The sequence below is a fragment of the Podarcis vaucheri genome, assembly GCF_965113315.1.
Source record: "Podarcis vaucheri genome assembly, chromosome: 11".
Lineage (NCBI taxonomy): Eukaryota > Metazoa > Chordata > Lepidosauria > Squamata > Lacertidae > Podarcis > Podarcis vaucheri.
Genome location: NC_138749.1, coordinates 34,898,268 through 34,914,461, shown reverse-complemented (window position 1 = coordinate 34,914,461; position 16,194 = coordinate 34,898,268). Strand labels below are relative to the sequence as shown.

The 16,194-nt window shown below is 38.5% G+C and overlaps 1 long non-coding RNA gene across 1 annotated transcript; it reads left to right on the top strand.

Annotated features, from left to right (window-relative positions):
* The first annotated feature begins 89 nt into the window (after window positions 1–89).
* LOC309514615 lies at window positions 90–15,880 on the top strand. The gene is made up of 2 exons (XR_014212086.1): window positions 90–204; window positions 15,705–15,880. It is a non-coding gene; the product is annotated as an uncharacterized lncRNA (long non-coding RNA).
* The last annotated feature ends 314 nt before the right edge of the window (window positions 15,881–16,194 follow it).

The following is a 16,194-nucleotide window of genomic DNA, read 5'->3' as shown; positions in this document are numbered from 1 at the left end:
CTACCCTGGGCTCCTCTGGGAAGAAAGGAAAGCATATGAACATAGTAAATAGTAAATAACCTAAACCCTTTACTCTTTCAGGTGTATGTATGAAACTTCCATTCTAGAGAAAGCTGGTGTTCCATGGTGACCAACGATGTAATCCCATGCACGTCTGCTCAGAAGTAAGTCCCATTGAATTGCGTGGGATTTACGTATTCCCAGGTAAGTGTGTATCAGATTGCAGCCTTAATGACTGAGATTAGATGGTTTAGGCAACGCCCTGTGCCTCAGTCACCTCTGTGCAATATCAGGGTAATAATAGTGAGGTACCTAACAGCGCTATTGTAAGGTGTATTGAAATTGTGCATGTGCAGCTACTGAGCACTCTAAAATGATATATAAATTATTATTATTACCAAAAGAGATACAAACAAAAGTAAACTAAAATTGTGCTCGAGGAGAATAATAGTGAAGATAATAGGCTTGCTGACAGAGGTAAACACATATAATAGTTGACTCATGCATTCTTGAATGCTTAGCTAATTGTGCTAAGGAACAGGAATTAAACACACACAAAACAGAATGTTGGAGACACAGAATCCTGAATGACATGTGATTATATTTACATAGATAATGAGACAATAAATGTAAAAAATAAAGGTATTCATTTCATCTTTCATAATTACCTGGAAAATGTTTAAATTAATAACATTCATTGAGGAACAGAGAAGAAGTTATAGCAAATGCTTTATTTTGAATTAACTATGAAGGATTCTTGCAACAGGGCTTTGTATATTCTGCTCTGGTTTGGATTTACTGAATAATTTAAGTTCATTTCTGATGTGAGTTTCAGAAAATAGACAACTCTTTTCATTTCTATCTCAAATCCTAGGTTGCTGTTGTTTTAATGTATTTCAACCTTCAAAATGTTGTACCAGCTATATTGGCGGGCAGATTGAGAGCTGTGGCTGCTGCTATTTTCACAGGAATGTTCTTGGAATTTTATATTTCCCTGCAATGTAATGTTACCATTCTGGTCAATGGTTTCCATTCAGGTAGGCAGGGAGTGCCCAGAACACAAACTACATGTTGGGTCCAGTGTTGAATATAGTGCCATTAATGCCAGTAAAAGCGGCTTCCGAGTAGGAGTGTTTGGAATTGTGGTATAAACTGATTTGCTACAGCTACTCTTTCCATGAGTTGTGGAAGTGTCCTTGGTTTGTGTAGCTGACCATGAACAAGGGACATATATTGTATTTTTGGAATTCATAGGAATCTGGGAGTAGCTACTTATAGCTATGACCTGGAGCAGTGGTATATAATTTAGTTTAAACAAGACCTTCCTTACCTACCCAAGTGTAAGCAGTGAGTAACTGATCAGTTAATACTATGAACTATTACGTCTGAGTAATAAATATGAAATATAAATGATTCTGCCATTTAAGATTACTAACTGATCATTTCTGATGAGGCTTTCAAATGAAAAGAAGGTGATTTAATACCGAATACAGTCTTCTTGACTCTTTTAAGTCATTAACATCTATTATCTACAAATTTAGAAGTCTCTAAGTAAGCTCCATAGACCTTAAAGCTTCAAAAGAAATTAAAAAAATTAAATTGCCACAATTATGGGGCCAATAACCCTTTCCTGAGAGAAACCCCCAAGGAAGGAAGTAAAGGGGATGAAATACTCATGTCATTTCATTTGCTAAGATAATTCTCTAATTGCTTTGTGAGATGATTATAGTTGGATGGGGCCATCCTCTGTTGTGAAGTAGGCCACGGATATAATGTTTTCCCATAATGCACCCAAAGAAATGGAGGACTTTAAAGCTGCAGGCTGCTCATTCCTCCAAGACAGAGAAAGAGCAGAGATTTTGGGCTAGAAAGGGCCTTGGTGACCATTACCTCCAGTTTCCTAACATGGAAACCTGCATTTCTTGACCAAACAGCCCACAAAATCCAGATTTATTAGAAGTGGAACAGGCAGCCTGCCATGACTAAGGAGAAACTTGGTGAGAAAATAATTTGAAAAGGCAAATAATATGATTGGGAGAAAGTACCTTATCCCTCCCAAATTACAGTGCAAAGCAGCATATATCCAGTTTCCTCAAGAGAAAAATGACTGAGTCTCTAAGGCCACTTGATTTTGCCTGAGACAATGAATGAAGCCCAATCTTACTGGTTTTAGCAGCCAGTACACAAGGGCCACCATGAAGTAGATTTGAATGTGTGCTGGATTGGGGCTCAGTATTTTAAAACCATACGATTTCCTGTAATTCATTGGAAAAACAAGGTTATCTGTTTCCATAACTGATCTAGTAAGTCTGTGTCAGAAATTTTACTGTATTGGTTAAAAGCCATTTTCTGATCCTTTTGATTGACAGAAAATTTTGCCCTCTATTCTACCAATTTCCCTAATATATGCTCATTTTGCTAGAACAACCAGTGCCCCCCAATTTTCAACTACAGCTCTTTTAATATGCATCTATAGATAAGCAATCATATCCTTTAGGCTACAGTTCTAAACACACTCAGTAACAAACCCCATAGGACACTGAAGAGTTTACTTCTGAGTAATTATTAATAGAATTGCTACTTGATAGTGAATTAATATAACCTTAAGCTGCAATCCTATATTTACTTACCTGGGAGTAAGCCCTATTAAAGTCTGTTGGAATAGGCCTATATTGAACTATACTGTAATAAAGTTTTGTTTATTTTTTAAAGTTTTTGCTATATCCTTTCTGTCTGAGCTGGATGTAAGAAAATTATTTGGCCATAATCCAGTGCTGAACCAAGTGTCACTAGTTCATTGTTCAATGGCAATAACAATGTTTAAATTAAACCCACTAAAAATTTTAATATATTGAATTTAAAAACAAATTTCAATAAAATTCAGCTGAATAAAGGCATGCAGTGCAATTGTGTATATGTCTACTCAAAACCTACCACTACAGACTTTTGTGGCCCCTGCTCCCAGGTAAACTGCAGCAGATTATATAACATGTTCATGTGATGTTCTGTTTTTAGGCCAGGATTGTAACACAAATTTTTGCAACATAATCATTTAAGTAATTTGGTTTCTTGGCTTCTATGTTTAATATCATTACACTTACGTTTCTCATCATATTAATATAGAAATCCAAGTTTCTTATTAAATTTTGTGGTGCTCCCTTTAAACCAAAGGGGTATGTTATTTTTAAAAAATATTTATTAAAATGGGAAAATCTTGTATTTTATCAGAAATGTCATAAACTGCTTTAGGTCAGCCCTTTGATGTTAATGTTGTTCCTTCCTTTTATTCAAAATTATGTGAATGCTTTTGTTCTAAAACAGTACCGTAATTCTGAGATAGAAAAACCAGAACTACTATATCCAACTTATATGGTATTTTTCAATAAATAAATAACACACATAGCTTTATTACAGTTTATAGACCCAAAATAAACAGTGCAACAATAGTATATATAAATCCCAGAGTCTACCCAGTAACCCTGCTCTCTAGTTAGATTAGTTAGTGTTTTGTTTTTTTTAAAAAAAAAGATTTACTGGTACATGGTACATTGCAATATTTGGATAATAGGAACAGGACAGTAGCATACATTTTCTACTTACTCTTTCTGCTTTGTTTAAAAACATAAAATGAAAATGTTTTGTATGTTGAAACAGTGCCAGTTCCCATCGCTAACTTTGTCCATAAAAGTAGCAGGGGTGGAGGGGAGCGAAATCCTTTATCTAAACTCTAACTGTATCTGCTAAATATTTGCTAACTGCCCTAAAACTGAAGTGGGGGGGGGGGGCAGGAATCCCAAAGGCAAAGTAACAATGAATACAAACAATACTGGTCAGCTGCATTTGTTGCATGTTGTTTGAATGAAAACTAATTTATCACTTCTGAAATAAAAAGCTGTTTATTCCTGTGTTCCACTGTCTCTAAAAATCTTTACAATGTATCCGCTGAAGGAAAAAAAGTGAGAAACTGTACCGCTATTAGCATATGAATAGTTGACACATGAAATTGGTTGTACAATAACAGAAGGACATTTGCTGTTGGTGTGTGCACATAGACAAAGCAGCCATTTTGGGGGGGAAATGGTGTTGGGGTTAACTCTTTGCCTGTCTGTCTGGTTTCACACTATTGCTTTGATAAGGATAGCCTTGGAGAAGGCATCAAAACACTGGGAATATATGTGTGTGTTTGTGTGTGTGTGTGTGTATCTTTCTATCTATCTACACATAAAAACACACACACAGCTTAAGTAAAAAAACAAGACGAAAAGGCAAACTGCTGCATTATTTCTCCACATATAAAGGGGGGGGGAGGAAATGTGAGAAAGGAGAAGAGAAAGCTCTATATAACTGCATCTGTGCATTTGCATTTCTGTACCTCCCAACTCCCAAGTGTGGAGAGGAGGGCAAAGTCAGCTCATGTGGAGAGTGTCCAGGAATGAAACATTGCCCTGCCTGCACACACTTTTTATTTCATGACAACAACATTGTGGTCCTTGGGTCAGATGTGTGAAACTATTTCTCAAAGAGGCTGCATACATAATTGAGGCCCGATGACGGGTTCTCAGCGAAAGTTGCCAGGCTACATTCATTTAAAAAGCAGAGCCATTTGTTATCAAATTTAAATTAACTCTCTTCACACTGAAGCTGAAAGCAGCCTTTTTTTATTAAAAGAAAACCTGGAGAGAGACTTCTAAGTAGACATGTATAGGATTGCACAGCCAGTTGCTCCACACTTCACACAAGGAGGGTGATTTCTGCAAGTTCTTCCAGCATCTGAAACACCCCTACACCATTTCCAAGCACCACCAAAGTCGCAAGAAGGACATAAAATGCCTTGGGGATGGGGGGGGGGGTTAAGGAAGTCCTGTCCTCTTCTGTGACTGTGACTGTGAAGTCTGTTGCATTCACCAAATGATTTTTTCCCACTGTATATCAATATAACTGGGCTATTTTATTCATTTTAGAAAAAGAACCTCATGCACAGTAATCTGTGGTTTTAACCTTAGAGAATTATTTTATATTATATATAATTTATATTATATATTATATTATTTATCTTTGTTTACATACATGCCCGTATTGAACTTACCTGTTATACAAAAGTAGTAGATTCTTGATGATAAGTTGTGTTCATTCTAATAAATTCTAGGATATGTCTTTTGAACCATAGACTGAGGCTGTAGTCTTATGCATCTTATACACTGCTATCTGGAAGTACATCCTGATGGGATTTTTCTTCTGAATGGGCATGCACAGGATTGTGGATTAGAACACTGGATGTAGACATAGGTAAGAAATTGCATGCCATGGCACATGTGTCTGCATAGGTAAGGACGGAAAAGTTTTGAATATTTCAACAATTGATTATTATTACAGAAGATAAAAGGTTTAAAAGAATCATGAGATGCAAATGTACATTCTCTAAGAAACCAGAGGCCTTTCTCTTGGGCATTGTCGGCCAATTGGTGTCAAAGAAGGATAGAATTTTCTTTATGTATGCTACGACAGCAGCAAGAATACTCATCGCAAAGTATTGGAAGACACAAGACCTACCCACTCTGGAAGAATGGCAGATGAAAGTGATGGACTATATGACACTGGCTGAGATGACCGGCAGAATCCGCGATCAGGGAAAGGAGACGGCAGAGGAAGAATGGAAGAAATTTAAAATCTATCTTAAGGACTATTACAGACTTGATGAATGCTAGAATGTCGAGGTTTTGAGAAAGAAAGGGTTACAGCGATATAAGATTAGACTGAAGGAAAGATTAAGAGGAGAGAGGCTTGACAGAAATATTTAGAAGTTGCTGAAAAATTTTGGATATTGGGATGCAGAAAGGGGAGGTATGGGGGAGTCTGAGAAACAAGGTTTATGGGGGGAAAAGGTCACGAAACTATACGTGTTTGTATGTCTTTTTACATGTTTGTATTGTTTTAAAAATTTTGTAAAACCAATAAAAAAAATTATAAAAGAATCAAGAGATGCATAGAACCATAAAATCACGTGTTCACACTTACCCATAAGTATACGAATATGCATGTGGTGTCAACTAAGAGCAAATTCGGTCCCAGGATGCAAGCATTCAAATGTGCTACAAAAGCAGATTCTGATATTCATACGCACCCAACAACTGTGAACAGGGTCTTAACTTTGCCAGTGCTACAAAATGGGTACAGTACATTTTCAATGATAGAGTGCCAGCATGGGTTAGCTGTCCTTGTCACATGGGAAGCCTTCAAGAGTCCTTGGGAGACAGTAAGCTATTCCTGAAGAAAGAGCTGAAAGATTAGGATCAGCACCCAAGAGAAAAAGGCTGGTGAGAAGGGGCTTAAGGCAGCAAGTCATTTCCACAACCGAGATCTGAACTCATCTACTCAGACTTCAGTCATCAGCGTCAGATCTGAAAACTGTCACATATGCAAAGCCCATACATACATACATACATACATATGCACTCTGAAAGTATTCCTTGTAAGGTGTCCATGCTTCTTTAGTGTTCCATTTAACTAAATCAAAATCTATGAGTAATTGACCACTCAGTCCTAAACACCTCAAACATAGCTATAGGTCCCACTAATTTCCACTGGGTTTTACCTCCCAATGCTACCTGGAGTTCATTAAGAATATTCTTTCTAAATTGCTGATTATGCAATAAAATGGTCAGATAAGTTACATGGTGCTCTAGAGACATAGATATTCAAATTCTTAACAGTGTTACGTGTGTTTTTTTGTGTATCCTTACCTGAAGAATGGGACACGGATGGTGCTGTGGGTTAAACCACAGAGCCTAGGACTTGCTGATTGGAATGTCGGCTCCCATTGCTCGGTCCCTGCTCCTGCCAACCTAGTAGTTTGAAAGCACGTCAAAGTTCAAGTAGATAAATAGGTACCGCTCTGGCGGGAAGGTAAACGGTGTTTCCGTGTGCTGCTCTGGTTCACCAGAAGCGGCTTAGTCATGCTGGTCACATGACCCGGAAGCTGTACGCCAGCTCCCTCGGCCAATGAAGCGATATGAGCACCACAACCCCAGAGTCGGCCACGTCTGGACCTAATGTTCAGGGGTCCTTTACCTGAAGAAAGTTATACATGTTCCTTCACAAAAGATAAGCACAATCTTGGGAAAAACTAGTCACTACTCAGATTGGAAGCAACGGAATGATAATGAACATTTCTATGGATTTCAACTGGCTGTCCTGATGGATATCAACAGGGAAGTCCATGCTTTACATGCAGAAGGTTACTGGTTCCAGTGCTATTTTTCTAGAAAGAGAGGTGCTGGAACTCACCATGAATGCCTCCCTTGTTCTCCTCTAATGGCAATGGCGCCCACCTGAGAGGAGCCAGAACTGAGTTCCAGTGAGTTCCGGCTGAAAAAACCCTGCCTGGTTCTACCTTTGGTGTCTCCTGGTAGGGCTGGAGAAAGACTTCTGCCTGAATCCCAGGAGATCCTCTGCCACTTAGGGTTGGACTAGTGTTCGAATGGACCTACGTAGGGTCAAAATGGAAGTGACATTAAACAGGAGGCTGGCTCTTGTGTGCTTGGCTTTCATTTACTAAATTGTCGCTCTAAGGGCAAAATCTGGATTGGGACTACAGCATGGGGAGAGATTAATGCAAACCTTTGCCCCTACCACAGTTTTGATTTGAGAAACTACTGCTTTATATGTTTAGAACTGTGTTATAATGAGAAAGCTCTATGATCTTTATTTACGGCTTTATTCATATAAATCAGATATCTAGCATCTCCTATATTTTAGTATGTACTCCTTCTTCATATTTAGATGAGGCTTTATCAGAAACAAATCAAACCTGTTATAAAAGCTGCCACAATCAAGAGTGACCTAAATTTTGCATTTTGTGTAATCCTTGTTTCAAAAAAGGCCACATAATTTTAATTCAAGGTAGCTACCGGTAAATTCCAAACATATTTCCTTCATCTGGAGTTACTTGTCATTTATTTAGGACTGCTATGAGATGTTGGCTGTAAGAATCCTTTTTCTTGCCTTTAGTAATAACAAGGGGAGGGGCAATCCACTGGGAAGTTCTCACAAGGATGCCCTATGGAAATGAAGAGGGCTTGTATCCCATTCATTTCATTGGGTCTCGTACAGGAGAACTTCCCAGTGGACTGCATCCATAGAAAAAAGGTTAAATGCCACTTTCAATTTACAGTGTGCTTGGCACCTAGATTCCGGACCTATTAATTCGCTTAGCAAGATCTGAACTTGACTGACCTAATGGACCATCCATACTCTCTCAACTTGCATTATTAACTATTGTTTAATAATTATATATACTGACATTGATCTCATTGGAGTACATCTCACCATTTTCAGTCTGTTTGCAGATGTACACCTTAATAAATGAAATAATATATGCAAATATTAATTTTAATTAAAATATATATCAAATCTAAGCAAGGACAATGCAATTATACACACGCACATCAAATGCACATCCTCTCACCACTGCATATTAGTTTAAACCCACAGCCATTTGCTTATTTAAAGCTCTTAGCAGCTAACAATACTACAAGCCTAGCAAATCCTACCAGGCACTCTTTCAGAATCTTTATTTACTAGTGGAAGTAATGTACCTTACTTGTGTATCCATGACAACAGTGTAACATGCCAGAGCAATACTAGAGTTTTCCTTGCAACTGCAATATGAGATTAAAAGTAAGAGGCTAAATCTTATTAAATAGCAGAAGCTTTTCAAAAGATAAAACATAAAGTTTATGGGAGCATATGATAGTTGTTCATCATAATATATTTGTGCCATTTTCTTTCTTCTGTTAGGTCTGGCCCATTGATCGTAAACAGCACTGAATAGTGTGTGCAATGCATGCCGGCAAAGATATAATTTAGCAATTCCTACCTTAGATTTTTTCAGCAGGAAAAGGTGGTTTCACAAAGTTAAAGGTGAATTGTTAACAATACAGGTTTGAAAGAGTATTAGCTGGGATCATTCTGCAGTTTGTTGTTGTTGTTGTAAGGCTTTCTCCAGGCCAAAGTTTATTTCATTATCGTACCAAATACTTTGATTAAAAGTTGTTTTTGAGCCAATGGATTAGTCCATATTTTTGCCTTGCTCTATTTATAAATTCTTTTGTGCTGTCTACAAATTTGTCTTGACTGTGTTACTGATATTAAGTGATATACATACAACTTGAGTTCACCATATGAAGGTATATGTGGCAGAATGCGTTTAAATGAAATAGAAAATTCATCATGAACGAAGTCTCAAGATTTAGTAACGTGGCTTTAGAAAATTTAATTATTTTCACTACATTACTCTAAAGCAGGAATAAACAGCATGAGGCCCTTCAGATATTTCTGGACTATCATTCCAATCCTTCTTGGCCATTGGAAATATTGGTGGATTTGATGGGAGCTGGAGTCAAATCTAGAGGGCACCATGTTGACTACCTTTGAAGGTGACCCAGAAACTGCAATTAATCCAGAATGCGGCAGCTAGACTGGTGACTGGGAGTGGCCACTGGGACCACATAACACCTGTCCTAAGAGATCTGCATTGGCTCCCAGTACGTTTCCGAGCACAATTCAAAGGGTTGGTGCTGACCTTTAAAGCCCTAAACAGCCTCGGTCCTGTATACCTGAAGAAGCGTCTCCACCCCCATCATTCAGCCGGGACACTGAGTTCCAGCGCCGAGGGCCTTCTTGTGGTTCCCTCATTGCAAGAAGTGAGGTTACAGGGGGCCTTCTCAGTAGTGGCGCCTGCCCTGTGGAACACCCTCCCTTCAGATGTGAAGGAAATAAGCAGCTATCTTCTCTTTAAAAGACATCTGAAGGCAGCTCTGTTTAGGGTAGTTTTTAATATTTGATGCTGTATTGTTTTTAACACTTGATTGGAAGCCGCCCAGAGTGGCTGGGGAAACTCAGCCAAATGGGCGGGGTATAAATAAATTATTATTATTATTATTATTATTATTATTATTATTATTTATTATTATTATTATTTGTCAGGGGTGCTTCCCAGCCAAAGGAATGCACACGGCAGATAGTTAAGTATTTATTTTCAAACAGTTGCTTGTACAGCTCTGGATATCTACGTACATCAATCTAATGGTTTGGCAGCTATTCCCAAGTCTGCATCCTATGGAGCAGTTGCAGCACAGGTGACCATTCCCCTGCCAGTAGTTTATATACCTTCCCCCAATGGGCTGTGTGCATGCAGCCAGAGACTGTGCCTGTGTAGAAACTTCCTCCACTCCTCCCTTTTCAGTTCCCTCCAGGTTCTGGGGGACAGTGGTACAAGAGAGGATGGCACTTCACCTGCCTGACCTGCTTCTTCTGACCTATCCTGTGCTCCACCCTCCAGCTCTGAAGCTTCCCCTGCCTCTGATTCTTGACTTCTGGCTGCTGCAGATCCCCACAAACCACTGCCCCACTTCAGACTGCAACCCCCCACTTCCCCCTGGTGCACACGCATCAGCGTCCTATTGACATTACCTCTGCTGTAAACAACTCTTATTTCCACACCAGTAGATTATAATTTTTTGGTGATATGTCTTGAAGCTATTACCTCAGCACAGTTCTGTAGACAGGATGCTTCCAATAGCTAGCGTTGAAAATTGAGAATGGTCAATAAGGCGCCATATTCTCTTTCCCTTCCAGAAACACCTATGGCTTATATGTCTGCAACCATGCTTTGTACCACTGGTGGCCAAACTTGGCCCTCCAGCTGTTTGGGGACTACAATTCCCATCATCCCTGACCACTGGTCCTGTTAGCTAGGGATGATGGGAGTTGTAGTCCAAAAACAGCTGGAGGGCCAACCACTGCTTTATACTAACCAGGGTCCCTACTGTAACCAGATTTGGAAACCAGTGTTCTGTGACTTGCTCCTGAAGTCTTAATGATAGTTAGACTTCAGTATCCTTATGTCAGAACCAGATATTTAAGTTACAGAGGATGGTCTGGGGCAAATTTGTGGGGTGTTTTCCCCACATAAATGTAGGGTGCACTTAGACTCCTTTGACATCAGAGACCGAACTCCTATGATTCTGTTTCTCTAGCCACCATTAATGTATAACCTTCCATTTCCAGATTTGGGGGTTTGTTTGTTTTTTTAAAAAGTGTTCATTCTTCACAGCAACTCAATTGTAAAATTGTTAATTAAAGTCAGAGCTAAATAGGTACAGAGAATGTACGAAACGGCTTAGTCTTATTTCAAGTCATTAAAATGAGAAATTACTGTACCAAATATTTTGAGAAAGGAGAAAGAGAAAAACACAGCATCAAGATTGTGTGTGTGTGTGTGTACTTGTGTGTGTGATTACTCTCAGTTTTATGCAGTATTGGAGCTGCTACCTCCCCACTAGTATCTGTATGGGTCATTGAGGGGGAATTAGACTCCCATACAGCCACTGTTCCCCTGCTTGTAGGCACCGAAAGCAAGCACAGTGAGGTCAGAAAAAGGCAGGGGTGTTTTTCTCTGTGTCACATCATTCTGGATTCTTTTGTCATTAGCTTACCGCAGTTTTGTTCCTAGGGTTAAAAGTTAAAGCAGAAACTTGGGACATCTTCTCATTACATCACATGTACATATTCAGGCAGTAAAAAGTTATACTTCTGCTCTCATTCTCAGCTTAAGAAGGTCGTCTTACTCCAGTCCCTTGCTTCAGATGCCTCACTTTTCTTGCAAAGCTAGCAGTAAATCTGCTTCCACATTCACAAAGCCAGCTCCAAAGTTGGTTCTTAAGTCAGCTTGCAGAAACACACATCTGAGAAGATGGCATATAGCTCTGCCTGAAGGGAGAAATTTTTAAGCATTTTAAACAATGGAGCTCCACTTCTGGCCCTTTGCATTATGTATTTATTGAAATCTTTGCACCATGCTTTTCTGTTCACATATGGGACCTCTATGGCAACTCACAATCAGCACTTAACAGAATAGCAGTAAAAGAGCAGTTAGTGAAATAATGCAGAGATGCAGAACAGCAGATGAAACACATCGACTGGCAAAAAAAAAAGAAGAGTTTTTAAAAGTGAGAAATAAACTAACTATAACACATAACAAAACATTCCAGAACAGGAACCATCTCACTTACTATTTTTCGCTCTATAAGACGCACCAGACCACAAGACGCACCTTGTTTTTGGAGGAGGAAAACAAGAAAAAAAATATTCTGAATCTCAGAAGCCAGAACAGCAAGAGGGATCGCTGCACAGTGAAAGCAGCGATCCCTCTTGCTGTTCTGGCTTCTGGGATAGCTGCGCAGCCTGCATTCGCTCCATAAGACGCACACACATTTCCCCTTACTTTTTAGGACGGAAAAAGTGAGTCTTATAGAGCAAAAAATACGGTAATTTATTGTTTTGGTATGGATAGTGTGTGGATGAGCAAATGAACAGATAACGTGCTCTTTGACTTTAATACATCTTTGTGTCATACTATCATTAGAACAGAAATTAATATTCCCCTTGGTACTCTCCTGCTTACAAACATGATATGGATTGTTGTATGCATTTAAGTCTCCTTGCTTTCAGGACCAGCCTTACCATTAGACAGAGGGAGGCAGCTGCCTCAGACGGGAACAGTGGGCGGTGTTAGAGGGCAGAGTTGTGTGTGGCATATGTGCCCTGCCCTAAGCTAGTCACTGCTCTCAAGTACACTGCCCTATTTACAATGTTGAAATAAGATTCAGCTATTCGTCCAGTTGGCTTTTGTACGTGAAATGGGGAGAAGTGCCTTATTTATTTATTTATTTATTTATTTATTTATTTATTTATTTATTTGCCCTAGGTGGTAGAATGTATTGTGCTGGCCCTGCATTCCTTTATTTATTTAAATTGCTCTGTATTATAAATACCACAATATACTCTCCCTAGGGTCTCTGGAGCAGACCTGGCTGCAGCAACAGCAGAGATGACAAAAAAAAAGCACTCTTTAGAAATTCAGAAACGGGAGCAGTTTGGAAACTTTTCATTATATCTACTGAAGATCATTTGTTTATTGATGTTGCCGCTCTGTCACTTTCTAAACTTTCAATCAGAACTACCAGCTCAAAAAAACCCTCCACATTATAGTTTACTTAACGGATGGTTTATCTTAATTATAATGGTTATCAAACCATGATCCAGGGATCTCTCGTGCTTTGTGGTATACTTGGCTAAGTAGAAGCTTCACACTTTTCTCCTTATTTTCAACTTACATTGGGGGCTTAAATTACAATATAATTTTTGTATGTCGCATAATGCTTCATATTGGTTGGGAATTTTAAAAAAAAGAAAAAAAAGATGAGGTAATCCAGTCAAATAAAAGACACTCGCATTTAATGCATTGCTTCTCCAACATCTTTAGATAGATGCACGTTTGTTTTCGTGTCATCTAATCTATCATATATGTCACAACTCTGCAGTGAAAACTGGCCACACTCTCTAGATGCAGCAAGTATATGAGTGTTGAAATACATACGTGTTGTCCACCCATACATATGTTGTCCAAAGATGGATAATAATAAGTGGAGAGACAATACAGGTTTCCTTCCAAACACACACACACACACACACACACTCTCTCTCTCTCTCTCTATATATATATATATACAGTATATATAATCATTTGAAGGGTAACTGAAACCTAGAGGAGCCTAGTTTAGGAATTACAATTTTATGGTGATTTTCTTTTTTTTAAAAGCACATCTCTTTAAGACTGAAACATCATTGAAGATTCATTCTCAATTTTAACATATATTTTACTATCTCCCCCAACATAAAACAGAGTGAACTTTATAACGCACAAACACACATACACACATAGCCAGCTCAATACATTTAGCTCCCTGAGACACACCACAAGATAGGGATGGACAGATCCATCAATTTCATTTTGTCTCATTTTTTTGAAATATTAAGTTAACTTCACCACATTTCCACATCAGTTTGTGATTTTTTTTTAAGTCCCCAGGAAAAAATCACCAGCATTTCTGTGCACATTTCTCTTCATATACACTTTCCAGCAAGTCATAATGCATTTGTATATGTTATTTTCATGAATTTGTGCATTTTTATGCAAACTTTCCCAGTAACACAGAATGGAGACCTGTAACACAGAATATGGAGAAGTGTAAATTTCAAAGGAAAGCTATGTTTTGGTTCACACATTATTTGGTTTTGCATGAGGAACAGCCTTCAAAACTAGGTTAACCACATAGTATTTATTTGTGGTGGGGCACAGACTGTCTGGCACCAGGTTATTTCAGGTTCAGATGATCATGTTAATGATGGTGTGAAGGCTCGCACCCCATAGCCTTATGTAGTGGGGTGGAGTGTCATGAACTGGCATATTTCTCATCCACAAACATCTCTCCAGAGAGCCAGAAATCACATTACCAATTGTCAGCTTGATTTTCTATGATGGCGGATGCAGAGGCTTCTACTCAACCTTGCACCAGATCTAACAGCCGTCTAGTCAACACAAGAGGTCCAAAGGAAGAAGAGTTGGCACATACTACAGATTGCAGCAAATCATATGCATATGTAACATAATATGGGTATGTTTTTATGCACATGCACGCACACACACACCCCAGTATCTTATTTTTCCTAACACAATATTGCTTACTTGGCTTTGCTATGGGGTGAGAAATTATTATTATTATTATTATTATTATTATTATTATTACACTACCCCTTTCACTCACTGCATTAAAATGAACGTTTATCCTGGCAAACAGCACAAGAAGATCAATACAATATTACAATAACTGGTTCTTTATTTTCTTATTCATTTTCCAATGCTTAATTAGAAGGAACATCTGCTGGTGTGTGTTTTTTCCCTTGCCTTTTTCTGTTTTCTTCTCTCTCTGTCTTTCTGCCTCTCTCATTCCTCCTCTCTTCGACTTTGTCCTCTCCTTGTCCTCTCTACCCCCAGTTTCGGCCTCCCTGTTCATTTGAGCCTCTCTCTGTATTGTGATTTGAAAGTATGAATCCAAATCTGAATCCTGGTTGGACATGTAGAGGGCTTATAAAAATCCAAAACTTTTACAGGAATAAACGTTTAGGGAGGAATTGAAATTACAATGGTTGTGAAGCAAAGGGGAAAGGGAAACGCTGACAAATTAAACAAGAATGAAATAATATGGACATGATAAGTTGGTTAAACTAATTTTATTGACTGACAAGGTTGAAAAATAAAATGAAATGTAAATTTAAAGATCCACTGCTAGATAAAAGGACAAGTTGACTACTTTTATTTATTTCATTTATGCATCACTATCCATAAAATAACTGAAAGTTATATAACACCACTAACCTTCATGAGTGTTGGCCACATTGTGCACACAAACAACTTCAAATGTGATGGCATATTTGTATTCAACTAAATTTCCAAACAATGAATGAACTTGAACAGATTTTGTCTTAGTTTGCTCAGTATTCAAAAGGTTGCCATCTTTGATACTAGTGTTGAGTTGATAGTTTACTTGCTATTCAATGTAGTACCTAGCTTTATCAGAAAGATCAGTGGAGTTCTTCACACCTACCTGAAAAAAATAAATAGAACAGATATTGGATTTGTTTTGTTTTGTTTTCTTCAATATATAAAGTAGGTAAGCAGAACCAAAGATAACACCTTGTGCATGGATCATATCTTAGACCTACGTGAAAAAGAATTGTATGTTTCACGGACATTTGTCTTAAACAAAAGGTTAAATTCTAACTACTTTTTTTTTTTTTAACAGATGGAGCTTCTTCAGGTCTGCAGAAGTTTGACTCTGCCGACTGGAACAACATTTTCTGCTGCTGGGGCTAGATTTTGGATCAAGTATATTGGGGAAAAAACAACAAACAAACCAGTGTTTGCGTGGATTTAGATATTCATTGGGAAAGCAAACAGATAAATCTGGATGGCAGTCAAAACAAAATATGCTTTAATCCAGGAACTTGTATGTGCAGTACTGTGTGAAAATATCTGTCTTCACTTTCTTGACAAGCAGATGGCCCAGGGCAAGCTCGGGCACCAGCATCAGTGGCCTACTTAAGAGGGGGGGGGGAGAATATTGCATCTAGTCTCCCATAAGCCGCCCCCCCTCAAAAAAAAAAAGATAGTTGGTGCTTTCAAAGTATATGGGTCCAACCATCTCCCCAGGACTATTTCACAACCCTTATTCAAAGTGTTGGTGCTGACCTTTGAAGCCCTAAACGGCCCTGGCCCAGTATACCCGAAGAAGC